This window comes from Pelophylax lessonae (assembly GCF_965119305.1).
Source record: "Pelophylax lessonae genome assembly, chromosome: 1".
In the NCBI taxonomy this organism is placed as follows: domain Eukaryota; kingdom Metazoa; phylum Chordata; class Amphibia; order Anura; family Ranidae; genus Pelophylax; species Pelophylax lessonae.
Genome location: NC_138768.1, coordinates 866506868 through 866519605, shown reverse-complemented (window position 1 = coordinate 866519605; position 12738 = coordinate 866506868). Strand labels below are relative to the sequence as shown.

Genomic DNA, 12738 nt, shown 5'->3' with positions numbered 1-12738 from the left:
ATTCAACCAAAAAGTGTTCAGTTGGGTGGAGGTCAGAATACTTGAGCTCTTTCCAAGCTCCTCCTCATCAAACCATGTCTTTGTGGAGCTGGCTTTGTACACGGGGCCACAGTCATGCTGGAACAGAAAAAGGCCTTCCTCAAACTATTACCACAAGGTCGGAATTTGACTATCGCACCTATATGAGCTGGTTGGACATCCCAATCAAAAATCATGGCCGTTAATGTAGAGTTGCCGCAATTGCAACTACAATATCTTCCTCTCTTCTTGGAAGGCTTTCCTCAAGATTTTGGAGTGTATCTGGAGGAATTTGTACCAATTCATCCGAAAGGGAATTTTACGTTACCAGCTACTAATTTCGGACAAGGAGATTTGGCTCACAACCAGTATCCCAATTCATCTCAAAGATATTCAGTTGGGTTGAGGTCAGGGTACTTGAGTTCCTACCAAGTTCCTTCACACCAAACTGGTAAGCTAACAATCAGTATCCCAGTCCAACCCAAAGATGTTCAGTTGGGTTGAGGTCAGGGTACTTGAGTTCCTTTCAAACTCCTGCACACCAAACCATGTCTTTGTGGAGCTGGTTTTGTGTTCAAGGGCACAGTCATGCTGCAACAGAAAAGGGCCTTCCCCAAACTATTACCCACAAGGTCAGGAACCTGACTATCACACCAATATGAGTTTGATGGACATCCCAATAAAAAATCATGACCATTAATATAAAGTTGCCCCCCTTGCAACTACAACATCTTCCATTCTTCTGGGAAGGCTTTCCTCAAAATTTTGGAGTATGTATGGAGAAATATGTTCCAACTTATACAAAAGGGAATTTTACGATGCCAGCTACTGATTTCTGACAAGAAGATCTGGCTCACAACCAGTATCCCAATTCATCTCAAAGATGCTCAGTTGGGTTGAGGTCAGGGTACTTGAGTTCCTACCAAGTTCCTCCACACCAAACTGGTAGGCTTACAATCAGTATCCCGGTCCAACCCAAAGATGTTCAGTTGGGTTGAGGTCAGGGTACTTGAGCTCCTTTCAAGCTCCTGCACACCAAACATGTCTTTGTGGAGCTGGTTTTGTGTACAGGGGCACAGTCATGCTGCAACAGAAAAGGGCCTTCCTCAAACTATTACCACAAGGTCGGAATTTAACTGTCGCACCTATATGAGCTGGTTGGATACCCCAATCAAAAATCATGGCCGTCAATATAGAGTTGCCCCACTTGCAACTACAATATCTTCCTCTCTTCTGGGAAGCCTTTCCTCAAGATTTTGGAGTGTATCTGGGGGAATTTGTGCCAATTCATCTGAAATTGAATTTTATGATGCCAGCTACTGATTTCGGACAAGAAGATCTGGCTCACAACCAGTATCCCAGTTCATCTCAAAGATGTTCAGTTGGGTTGAGGTCAGGGTACTTGAGCTCTTACCAAGTTCCTCCACACCAAGCTGGGCATCTCAAAATCAGTATCCTAGTCCAACCCAAAGATGTTTAGTTGGGTTGAGGTCAGGGTACTTGAGTTCCTACCAAGTTCCTTCACACCAAACTGGTAAGCTAACAATCAGTATCCCAGTCCAACCCAAAGATGTTCAGTTGGGTTGAGGTCAAGGTACATGAGTTCCTTTCAAGCTCCTGCACACCAAACCATGTCTTTGTGGAGCTGGTTTTGTGTACAGGGGCACAGTCATGCTGGAACAGAAAAGGGCCTTCTCTAAACAATTACCACAAGGTCAGGAACCTGACTATCACACTTACAGTATATGGGTTTGCTGGACATCCCAATAAAAAATCATGACCATTAATATAAAGTTGCCCCCTTGCAACTACAACATCTTCCAATCTTCTGGGAAGGTTTTCCTCGAAGATTTGTAGTGTGTATGGAGAAATCTGTTCCAAATGATCCAAAAGGGAATTTTATGATGCTAGCTACTGATTTTGGACAAGAAGATCTGGCTCACAACCAGTATCCCAATTAATCTCAAAGATGTTCAGTTGGGTTGAGGTCAGGGTACTTGAGTTCCTACTAAGTTCCTTCACACCAAACTGGTGAGCTAACAATCAGTATCCCAGTCCAACCCAAAGATGTTCAGTTGGGTTGAGGTCAGGGTACTTGAGCTCCTTTAAAGCTCCTGCACATCAAACCATGTCTTTGTGGAGCGGGCTTTGTGTACAGGGGCACAGTCATGCTGCAACAGAAAATGGCCTTCACCAAACTATTACCCACAAGGTCAGGAACCTGACTATCACACCTATATTAGTTTGATGGACATCCCAATAAAAATCATGACCATTAATATAAAGTTGCCCCCCTTGCAACTACAACATCTTCCATTCTTCTGGGAAGGCTTTCCTCAACATTTTGGAGTGTGTATGGAGAAATTTGTTCCAACTTATCCAAAAGGGGAATTTTACGATGCCAGCTACTGATTTTGGACAAGGTCTGGCTCACAACCAGTATCCCAATTCATCTCAAAGATGATCAGTTGGGTTGAGGTCAGGGTACTTGAGTTCCTACCAAGTTCCTCCACACCAAACTGGTAAGCTAACAATCAGTATCTCAGTCCAACCCAAATATGTTCAGTTGGGTTGAGGTCAGGGTACTTGAGTTCCTTTAAAGCTCCTGCACATCAAACCATGTCTTTGTGGAGCGGGCTTTGTGTACAGGGGCACAGTCATGCTGCAACAGAAAATGGCCTTCACCAAACTATTACCCACAAGTTCAGGAACCTGACTATCACACCTATATTAGTTTGATGGACATCCCAATAAAAAATCATGACCATTAATATAAAGTTGCCCCCCCTTGCAACTACAACATCTTCCATTCTTCTGGGAAGGCTTTCCTCAAAATTTTGGACTGTATATGGAGTAATTTGTTTCAACTTATCCAAAAGGGAATTTTACGATGCCAGCTACTGATTTCCGACAAGAAGATCTGGCTCACAACCAGTATCCCAATTCATCTCAAAGATGCTCAGTTGGGTTGAGGTCAGGGTACTTGAGTTCCTACCAAGTTCCTCCACACCAAACTGGTAAGCTAACCATCAGTATCCCAGTCCAACCCAAAGATGGTTACTTGGGTTAAGATCAGGGTACTCAAGTTCCTACCAAGTTCCTCCACACCAAACTGGTAAGCTAACAATCAGTATCCCAGTCCAACCCAAAGATGGTTACTTAGGTTGAGATCAGGGTACTCAAGTTCCTACCAAGTTCCTCCACACCAAACTGGTAAGCTAACAATCAGTATCCAAGTCCAACCCAAAGATGGTTACTTGGGTTGAGATCAGGGTACTCAAGTTCCTACCAAGTTCTTCTGCACCAAACTAGTCAAACGATGTCTTTATGGAGCTGGCTTTGTACACAGGGGCACATGCTGGTACAGAATAAGACCTTCTCCAAACTTACCACAAGTTCAGAAGTCCAAAATGTCTTGCTATGGTGTAGCATCAACAGTATCCTCTACTAAAAATACCTGAACTCAATCATTTGAAGGCGGGGGACCACAAACATTTGGCTATCTAGGAATCTTTTAAAGTTAAACTGTGGTGTATTTGTAGTAGGTGCAGTTTTTTTAGTACACAAAATAATCATGGTGAGGTGGCCTAACCAAAGGGTCCATTAAACCAAAGCAAAGCCCAGTAGAAGCAGTGGTGGTGCTTGCAGGATTCATAAGCCAAAAGGAATCTTCATGCCTTATAGTGGGATAGTGGGTGGAACTGTGGAAGTTATTCTGCTATGCCCCAGGGTCAGCTGTACATATAGAAACATCCGTCCATATGTCAGGAAAGTTCATTATCCTCCCTTCCTATCGCTGCATTCCTGACCACTAAAATACGCAACATATATGAGATCCTATTAATCATGGTAAAAGTACTGCTTAAAAGAAAGGGTTGACGGGACAGTGCCTCGGAGAAGCAACATCATACATCATTGTAAAAAAGATGTAGTGACCAAACGATGAGAAAAATAATGTTATGAGAATCAATTGTAAGCTGTGTTGACAAAAAATGTATACAAAATCAGTAATGTCTCTTGACTATAAAACAAATAGCCCAATAGTCCTAAATTAAATCAAGGAATAATCCAAATGAATAAGAAAGCAATCTGCGACTAAGACCACCGTTCCAGTGCACCAGATGTCCAGCAGTAGTGTCCAAAATGAGTAAACTGCCCAAAATGAGTAAACCCCCACCTTCAAGTGAAATGCAAACTCACCAGACGAAATGGCTGCCATTGCAGCAGCATGGAAGCCTTATGCGTATATGAAGATCCCTCTGGAGGCGTCCCGGTAGATGAATCCTGCAGGCAGTAGTGGCCAGAATCCAGCTAAGGATAAATAAGCTCACCCAAAATGTCCTAGTGCAATATGTATTATTGTATAGATAAAAGCCACATTCACAACGTCCCTTTGGACGAAACACGTCAGAGCCTCATATTTGGCACTGACGTCTCGCTGATGTGCGATTCTAATGCTGTGCTGTGCTAATAAGCTCCCCCAGAGCCCAGGGGGAATCTCATAGTGTAGTAAGTTTTATTATATAGATAAAAACCACATAAAAACAAATCAAAAGGTAAAAAAAAAAAACCTCATATATAATTCTGCTGGCAACCTGGAATCGCACAGCAGCGAGACGTCAGTGCCAAATATGCCGCTCTGACGTGTTTCGTCCAAAGGGACGTTGTCAAGGGGTGTGATTTATTTTTATGTGGCTTTTATCTATACAATTATACATATTACACTAGGAGATTTTGGGTGAGCTTATTTTTTCTAAGCTGGATTCTGGCCACTACTGCCTGCAGGATTTATCTACCGGGACACCTCCAGAGGGATCTTCATATACGCATAAGGCTCCCATGGTGCTGCAATGGCAGCCATTTAGTCCGGTGAGTTTGCATTTCACTTGATGGTGGTGTTTTACTCATTTTGGACACTACTGCTGTACATCTGGTGCACTGGAATGGTGGTCCTAGTTGCAGATTGCTCTCTTATTTATTTGGATTATTCCTTGATTTAATTTTGGATTATTTTTTTATAGTCAAGAGACATGCATTGATTTTTTTTGTCGACGCAGCTTACATTTGATTCTCATAACATTATTTTTTTCATAATTTTGGGCGCTACACCTTTTAACCAATTAACAATAGAAGTTGGATATACTACATGTGTGCTAGCTGCCAATCATTATATGAAAGAACATAACCCAGGGATCCCTTTAGATGTGCCATGCTTAAGCAACTGATCAGTAGATTGAACAACAGGATAAAACATGCACATCTAAAAGGATGTGTTTTTCATATAACACTTTTGAAACAAGACTTGAGGCAGGGTGCTATGGCGTTTGTAGGTGTTAGTTGGCCCCTTCCACCAAAGTTGAGACCACACAACAGAGACCATTAGACAAACCCAGTGATGACATTAAGAGAAGTATATATTTTTTTTTCCCAATTATTATATGAAATGACCTATCCCTGGTATCCCTTTAGATGCACATGCTTAAATGGATTGTACAGTCAGAAAGTTTTTTTTATCTTAATGCATTCTAAGATAAAAAACCTTCTGTGTGTAGCAGCCCCTCTCAGCCCCCCTAATACTTACCTGAGCCCCATCTTTATCCAGCAATGTCCATGAGTGTCTCAGCTGTCCGAGATTCTCCCTCCTGATTGGCTGAGACACAGCAGTGGCATCATTGGCTGCCGCTGCTGTCAATTACAGTCAGCTAGCCAATCAGGAGATAGAGGGGGCGGGGCCGGTTCACGGATCTGTGTCTGAATGGACCCGAAAAGAGGAGGATCCAGGCTGCCCTGTGTAAAACCAACTGCACAGAGGTGGTAAGTATAACATGTTTGTTATTTTTATAGGGAAAAGACAAGGCTTTACAATTGCTTTAACTAACTGATCAGCAGATTGCACAGCAAGGAAAGGCATGAACATCTAAAGGGATGCTGGGGATGTGTTATTTCATAAAGCTTTCCTTTACTATTAATTATTTTGTTCTGACGCATTTTATGAAAAAACATATCCACATGATCCCTTTAGTTATGCATGCTCAAGCAACTGCCAGTGATATGTTCTTTCACATAACTTTCACATAGCCTTCCTTGCCATCACTCATTTTATTCTCGAGCATCATATGAAAGAACATATCCCGGGGATCCCTTTTAGATGTGCATGTTCAAGCAGCTGATCAGCAGATTGCAGATCAGGATGAAGCGTGAATCCTAATAGGATGCCAGGGATGGGTTCTTTTATATACCACTCTTGAAAGTAGATCTGAGGCAGGGTGCTGTGACATTTGCAGGTGATCATTTGCCCCCTCCCACCAAACTCGGAGCAGAGACCAGCAGACAAACCTAGTAATGACATCAATCGAGGTATATATTTTTGTACCCGAGCACTATATGAAAGAACATATCCCTGGAATCCCTTTTAGATGTGCATGTTCAAGCAGCTGATCAGCAGATTGCAGATCAGGATGAAGCGTGAATCCTAATAGGATGCCAGGGATGGGTTCTTTTATATACCACTCTTGAAAGTAGATCTGAGGCAGGGTACTGTGAAATTTGCAGGTGATCATTTGTCCTCTCCCACCAAACTCGGAGCAGAGAACAGCAGACAAACCTAGTAATGACATCAATCGAGGTATATATTTTTGTACCCGAGTACTATATGAAAGAACATATCCCTGGGATCCCTTTTAGATGTTCATGCTCAAGAAACTGATTAGCAGATTGCACATCAGGAGGAAGCGTGCATCCTAATAGGCTGCCAGCGATGGGTTCTTTCATATACTACTCTTAAAAGTAGATCTTAGGTAGGGTGAGACCAGCAGACAAACCTAGTAATGACATCAATCGTAAATATTTTTGTACCCAAGTACAATATAAAAGAACATATCCCTGCAATCCCTTTAAATGTGCATTCTCAAGCAACTGATTAGCAGATTGCACATCAGGATGAAGCGTGCATCTTAATAGGATGCCAGGGATGGGTTCTTTCATATACCACTCTTGAAAGTAGATTTGAGGCAGAGTGCTAGTGATCATTGGCCCCCTCCCACCAAACTCTGAGCAGAGACTAGCAGTCAAACCTATTAATGACATCAATCGAGGTATATTTTTTTGTACCTGAGTACTATATGAAAGAACATATCCCTGGGATCCCTTTAGATGTGCATGCTCAAGCAACTGATCCCTTTAGATATGCATGCTCAAGCAACTGATCCCTTTAGATATGCATGCTCAGACAACTGATCAGCAAATTGCTCAGCAGGAAGGAGCATTAACATTTAAAGGCAGAGACCAACACACAGACCAGTGATGACATAAACGAGATATATCTTATATAAAAAATGTTTTATTGCATGTTAATCAGGGGAAACAAGGGAATGTATTATGTGTACATTACACTTCAGCTTTAAAGGCAAAACGTCGACGTTTGACTTTTGTATTTTCGAGGCGTGATCGCTGTTGATTGTGTAATTAGGGGAATAGTTTTCCTCGGATCGTGTAATATCACAGAGAAGCGTATTATACCCCTCGGTATTCCGCTGCAGATGTCCAGCACTTTGTCCCCGGGTGTTCTATTCTCATTCTGGAAAATATGAAGTAGTGGGCTCCCGTCCCACAGAAAGCAGGTGCGGCGGAGCTCGTTATGGTCAGCGAGACCCCCGCACCGTCCCCCCTCCCCCCCTCCTTGCTGGACCCCGGTCTGATCCGGCTGACGCTTTTTTTGTTGCCAGAAATTTGCATTCTGGAAGCGGTCGGCGGCTGTGCTCAGCTGTAACGCCGATCGGAAGTGTCGCCAAGTGATACCAAGCCAAAATTTTAATTAAAAATTTTGAAAATCTGATGAGGGATCATTGACAGCTTTGACCGTCACCCCACATTATATCAATAAGCGCTGCTTTGGCGAGGACTTCCAAGTATTTCCAGCTCTGGTCCTGAGTGGGGATGACCTCAGACGAGAGTGCGCTCAAAGCCTTTTAATTGCTGATGTGAAAGCCGCCATGAGGTCTATGGAAGCCTTCAGTCTTGCACAGTTGTACAGGCTGAAACGGCTTACTCTGATTTCACTGCACACTGTGAGCTTCTCACAATGTGCATTAGAAGTCAGATGGAGCCCTGTCTCATTTCCTGGCTGGGAGACGTTCAGCATCATTTCGCGCTTTCCTCCACAGCCTGTCTCTTTCATTCATTGGATTTTAGTCCTTTCAGTCATGGAGGCTCAGCATTCCATGTGGGTGTTACCTAGATCAGTGTTTCTCAACTCCGGTCCTCAAGGCATACTAACAGGCCAGGTTTGCAAGAAAACTGAAATACATCACAGGTGATATCATTTGCTGCTCAGTGATTGCAGTATTCTAGTCTGCATCTCCCCAAGGTAATACTTAACCTCTTCCCAACCGCCCTTCGCCTATTTACTGCAGCAGCCCTCCTGCGCAAACCAACGTAGACCTATGTCGGTCTCACGGCGAGGGGGGCGAGCGCGCGCCGCCGGCGGTGCCCTCCCGCCCCCACTCGGCAGCGGGGACTCTGATGCACGGGGCAGGCGGCTCCGATTGCCGTCGACACCCGCGATCGTTCTCCTCTGAGAGAGAAGAACGGGCAGCTGTTGTAAACACAGCCGACCGTTCTTCTCCCTGGAATGAACACAGAGTGCCTGTGATCCTTCTATATAGGATCACAGGTCTCTATGATCCTTTCACAAGCCACGCCCCCCCAAAGTTAGAATCACTCCCCTAGGCTCACATTTAACCCCTTGATCACCCACAATGTCATTATTACAGTAACAGCGCATATGTTTAGCACTGATTACTGTAGTAATGTCACTGGTTCCCCCAAAAGTGTCAAAAATGTCAGTTAGGGTTCCGATCTGTCCGCCGCAATGTCGCAGTCCCGCTAAAAATCGCAGATCGCTGCCATTACTAGTAAAAAAACAAAACAATAAAAATGACATAAATCTTTCCCCTAGTTTGTAGAGGCGATAACTTTTGCGCAAACCAATCAAAATACGCTTACTGCGATTTTTTTTTTAACCAAAAATATGTAGCAGAAAACAAATTGGCCTAAAATGTTAAAAATTTTTACATTTTTTTTTTTTTTTAGAATGTCATATAGCAGAAAGTTAAAAATATTGTTTTTTTTTTTTTTTTCAGAATTGCCGCTCTTTTTTTGTTTATAGCGCAAAAAATAAAAATTGCACAGGTGATCAAATACCACCAAAAGAAAGCTCTGTTTGTGGGAAAAAAGGGACATCAATTTTATTTGGGCACAGCGTCGCACGACCGCGCAATTGTCCGTTAAAGTAACACAGTGCCGAATCGCAAAATATGGCCTGGTCATTAAGGGGAAAAATCTTCCGGTCCAGAAGAGGTTCAAATCTGGCCTGTTAGTGTGCCCTGAGGAGCGGAGTTGAGAAACACTGATCTAGAGCACTTTATATGTCCACTCCTCCAGACTGACACTTGCCCATCAAGGCTTCCTTATATTTGCATAACTCCTCCCACTGCTTGCATCAGGACTGAGGGCTCTTGGGAGGAGTCCTGTGGCAGGGTGCTAAAAAGTTTTCAGAAAGCTATCTACTGCCCCCTGCTGGCTGCTCCCACCAACCAGGGTCTACCTGCCTTGCATTAAGCACATGCCGCCAAATCACGTACCTGTATGCCATTTTGCTGAGGTGGATACCCTGGGGTGATGGGTGCAGCTGCAGGCATCACCTCAGTACCTTTTTTTGGAGCCGACGATCAATAACAAGCGATGCTGGTAAGTCGTAGTTCAGCTGTTATTACAAGCTGCGGGAGGAGACGCCCCCCCCCCCCCCCGCCTCCTTCCGCCACTCGCCGGGCTCTCCTTTCCCACCAAGTGACCTGAGCCCGATGGGGTCATCTATGATGAAACGTGTCGGGTCGTGGACGTGCTGACGTCACCACGTTCATCTAACTCAGAAGGACAGTAGCTTTTATGACGCTTTTGCCTTATGCTGTTGTAAGTGCAACCTTTAATATTGAATAAAATTTTGTAATGGTTTTACACTATGTGGGATTCTTTGCTGTGGTATATGGGGAGTGCCACTATCGAGTGAATGAATGATAAGTATTCAAATCACAAGGATCACAAGGATATTATTTGTGGATTTCAGCACTGACGATTTTTTTTTTTTTATATGGACAATATATAATATGCTTACATCAATACAGCATCATTATATATATATATATATTTTTTTTTTTTTTTTGATAAATGGCTGTTTATATAAGCACTGTTATTTTCTATATGGACATTACTCATCTAATAATGTTCATAAGGTTATAGTGCAACTTGCTTTGTAGGTGTCTATTTTACTGTAAGTTTCTGCTTGAAGGTTTTTTTTTATATAATTAGCGCAGTATATTTTCCTGTTTTGCACATGCTGGTAATGGTAATTGGACATGTATGATATTCTACTGAAAGCATCCAAGTTGGCTGTTTAGCATGGGGGGGGGGGGCAGCTGGTGAGGTTGTCTCGGGTGCAGCATTTAGAGGGGCGCAGGATGGCAAAGAGTGGGCTCACATGGTGTGTGTCATCCAGTGTAGGTGTGCCTGGGCACATCCTAATTCAGGGGCAGCGCTAGGGTGGTCCTTGAGTTCACCCCCATCTCTGGGACCATCTCTATCACCAGGTAGGCCTTTGAGTTTCTCCCCTGGCTGCAGTGTCCCTCCAGAACCCGCACACAGCATCTGGAGGTCAGGCAGCTGAAACTGGGAAGGGGGTGGAGCTGAGAAGATGGCAGCCAGGGGGTCTTCTACTTCCAGCCATGGGGTAAGCAGCTGATGGGGGGGGGGGGTGTCCACCTTTATCCCTGCAGTAATTCCCTGCAGTGATTCCCTTACACTCACCGCACAATGCTCACTGACTGGCTGTCCTCACCGCACACTGCTCACTGACTGGCTGTTCCCACCGCACACTGCTCACTGACTGGCTGTCCTCACCGCACACTGCTCACTGACTGGCTGTTCCCACCGCACACTGCTCACTGACTGGCTGTCCCCACCGCACACTGCTCACTGACTGACTGTCCTCACCACACACTGCTCACTGACTGGCTGTCCTCACCGCACACTGCTCACTGACTGGCCGTCCTCACCACACACTGCTCACTGACTGGCTATCCTCACCGCACACTGCTCACTGACTGGCCGTCCTCACCACACACTGCTCACTGACTGGCTGCCCTCACCACACACTGCTCACTGACTGGCTGTCCTCACCACACACTGCTCACTGACTGGCTGTCCTCACCACACACTGCTCACTGACTGGCTGTCCTCACCACACACTGCTCACTGACTGGCTGCCCTCACCACACACTGCTCACTGACTGGCTGTTATCACCGCACACTGCTCACTGACTGACTGTCCTCAACACACACTGCTCACTGACTGGCTGCCCTCACCACACACTGCTCACTGACTGGCTGTCCTCACCACACACTGGACTCAGGGAGTGCAAAAAGTCCATACTTGCCCCAGGTGCTGACAACCCACGCTAAGCCACTGCATCTTCCCCAATATCATGTCAAGTGCTGTGAGCCCCCAATGAGAACAATTAAATTAAAAATCTAATTTTTATTAAAAAAAAAATAATAATAATTGTACATATTTTTAATAAAAATGGAAAAATCTTAAAAAGAAAAATGTAATAAAAAAAAATTACCCATGGCAGGGGACAGAAATGGTGGCGTTAGGCGTCCGCATACGGTTGCAGCGTTGACAGATATCTGTATCTCAGCATGTAAATGATTTGGGTCACATTGCTCCGGGAATGGGAATAATGGTGCCGTTCTCCTCTATCTCCTGCCATGGTAAGACGGGGATTAGAACCCTCGCAGGCTGTGCCGGAGGATATCCCGGATTATGGAAATATTACTGCCAATGGTACTGAGAGCATTGTGCGTCATTATGATAACGGGCGCTGGAAGAGCTCTGCGCTGTGGCTATTTCCCCTCTGCAAATCACTGAAAGAGAACCTGTGACTACAAATCTGCATCAGTAAATTCCTGACATGTCACAATATATATACAATAACAGGATACATTGTCAGAATGTCACAATATATACAATAACAGGATACATTGTCAGAATGTCACAATATATACAATAACAGGATACATTGTCAGAATGTCACAATATATACAATAACAGGATACATTGTCAGAAAGCCCCACCTTTTATCATTAAATATTCAACTTTCAGCTCCAGTCAGTGACTTTGCCTAGGCTGAGATGATGCCATCAGTCTGCTGCAGGCAGGAGGAAGCATTTCCTCAGTCTCTCCTCCCCCAGTGATTAGACTTTACATTGTAACTTTGCAGCAAGTCCAAAGGTAATGCATTGCATCCAGGAAGAATTCACCTCGCTTCACTTTTTCCATATTTTGATGTTACAGCTTTATTCCAAAATTGATTAACCACTTCTGGACCGGAAGATTTTCCCCCTTAGTGACCAGGCTATTTTTTGCAATTTGGCCATGCGTTACTTTAACCACTTCAGAACCGCCCGCCGCAGTTTTACTGCGGCAGGCAGCCCCTCCTGCGCAAACTGACGTAGCCCTATGTCGGTCACGCGTCTGCTGCTAGGGGGGCGAGCGCGTGCTGCCGCCAGCGCCCTCCCGCCCCCACTCGCCCTCCTGCCTCCCGCCTCCCTCCCGCCCCCAATCGCCCTCCTGCCTCCCTCCCGCCCCCACGCCGCGATCGCTCC

At 44.7% G+C, this 12738-nt stretch overlaps 1 protein-coding gene across 3 annotated transcripts in view; it reads left to right on the top strand.

Annotated features, from left to right (window-relative positions):
• CNTFR (ciliary neurotrophic factor receptor) overlaps window positions 1–12738 on the top strand; it is a gene marked incomplete at its 3' end in the record, with an annotated part of 840563 nt that overhangs the window by 602538 nt on the left and 225287 nt on the right. The window lies entirely within an intron of this gene.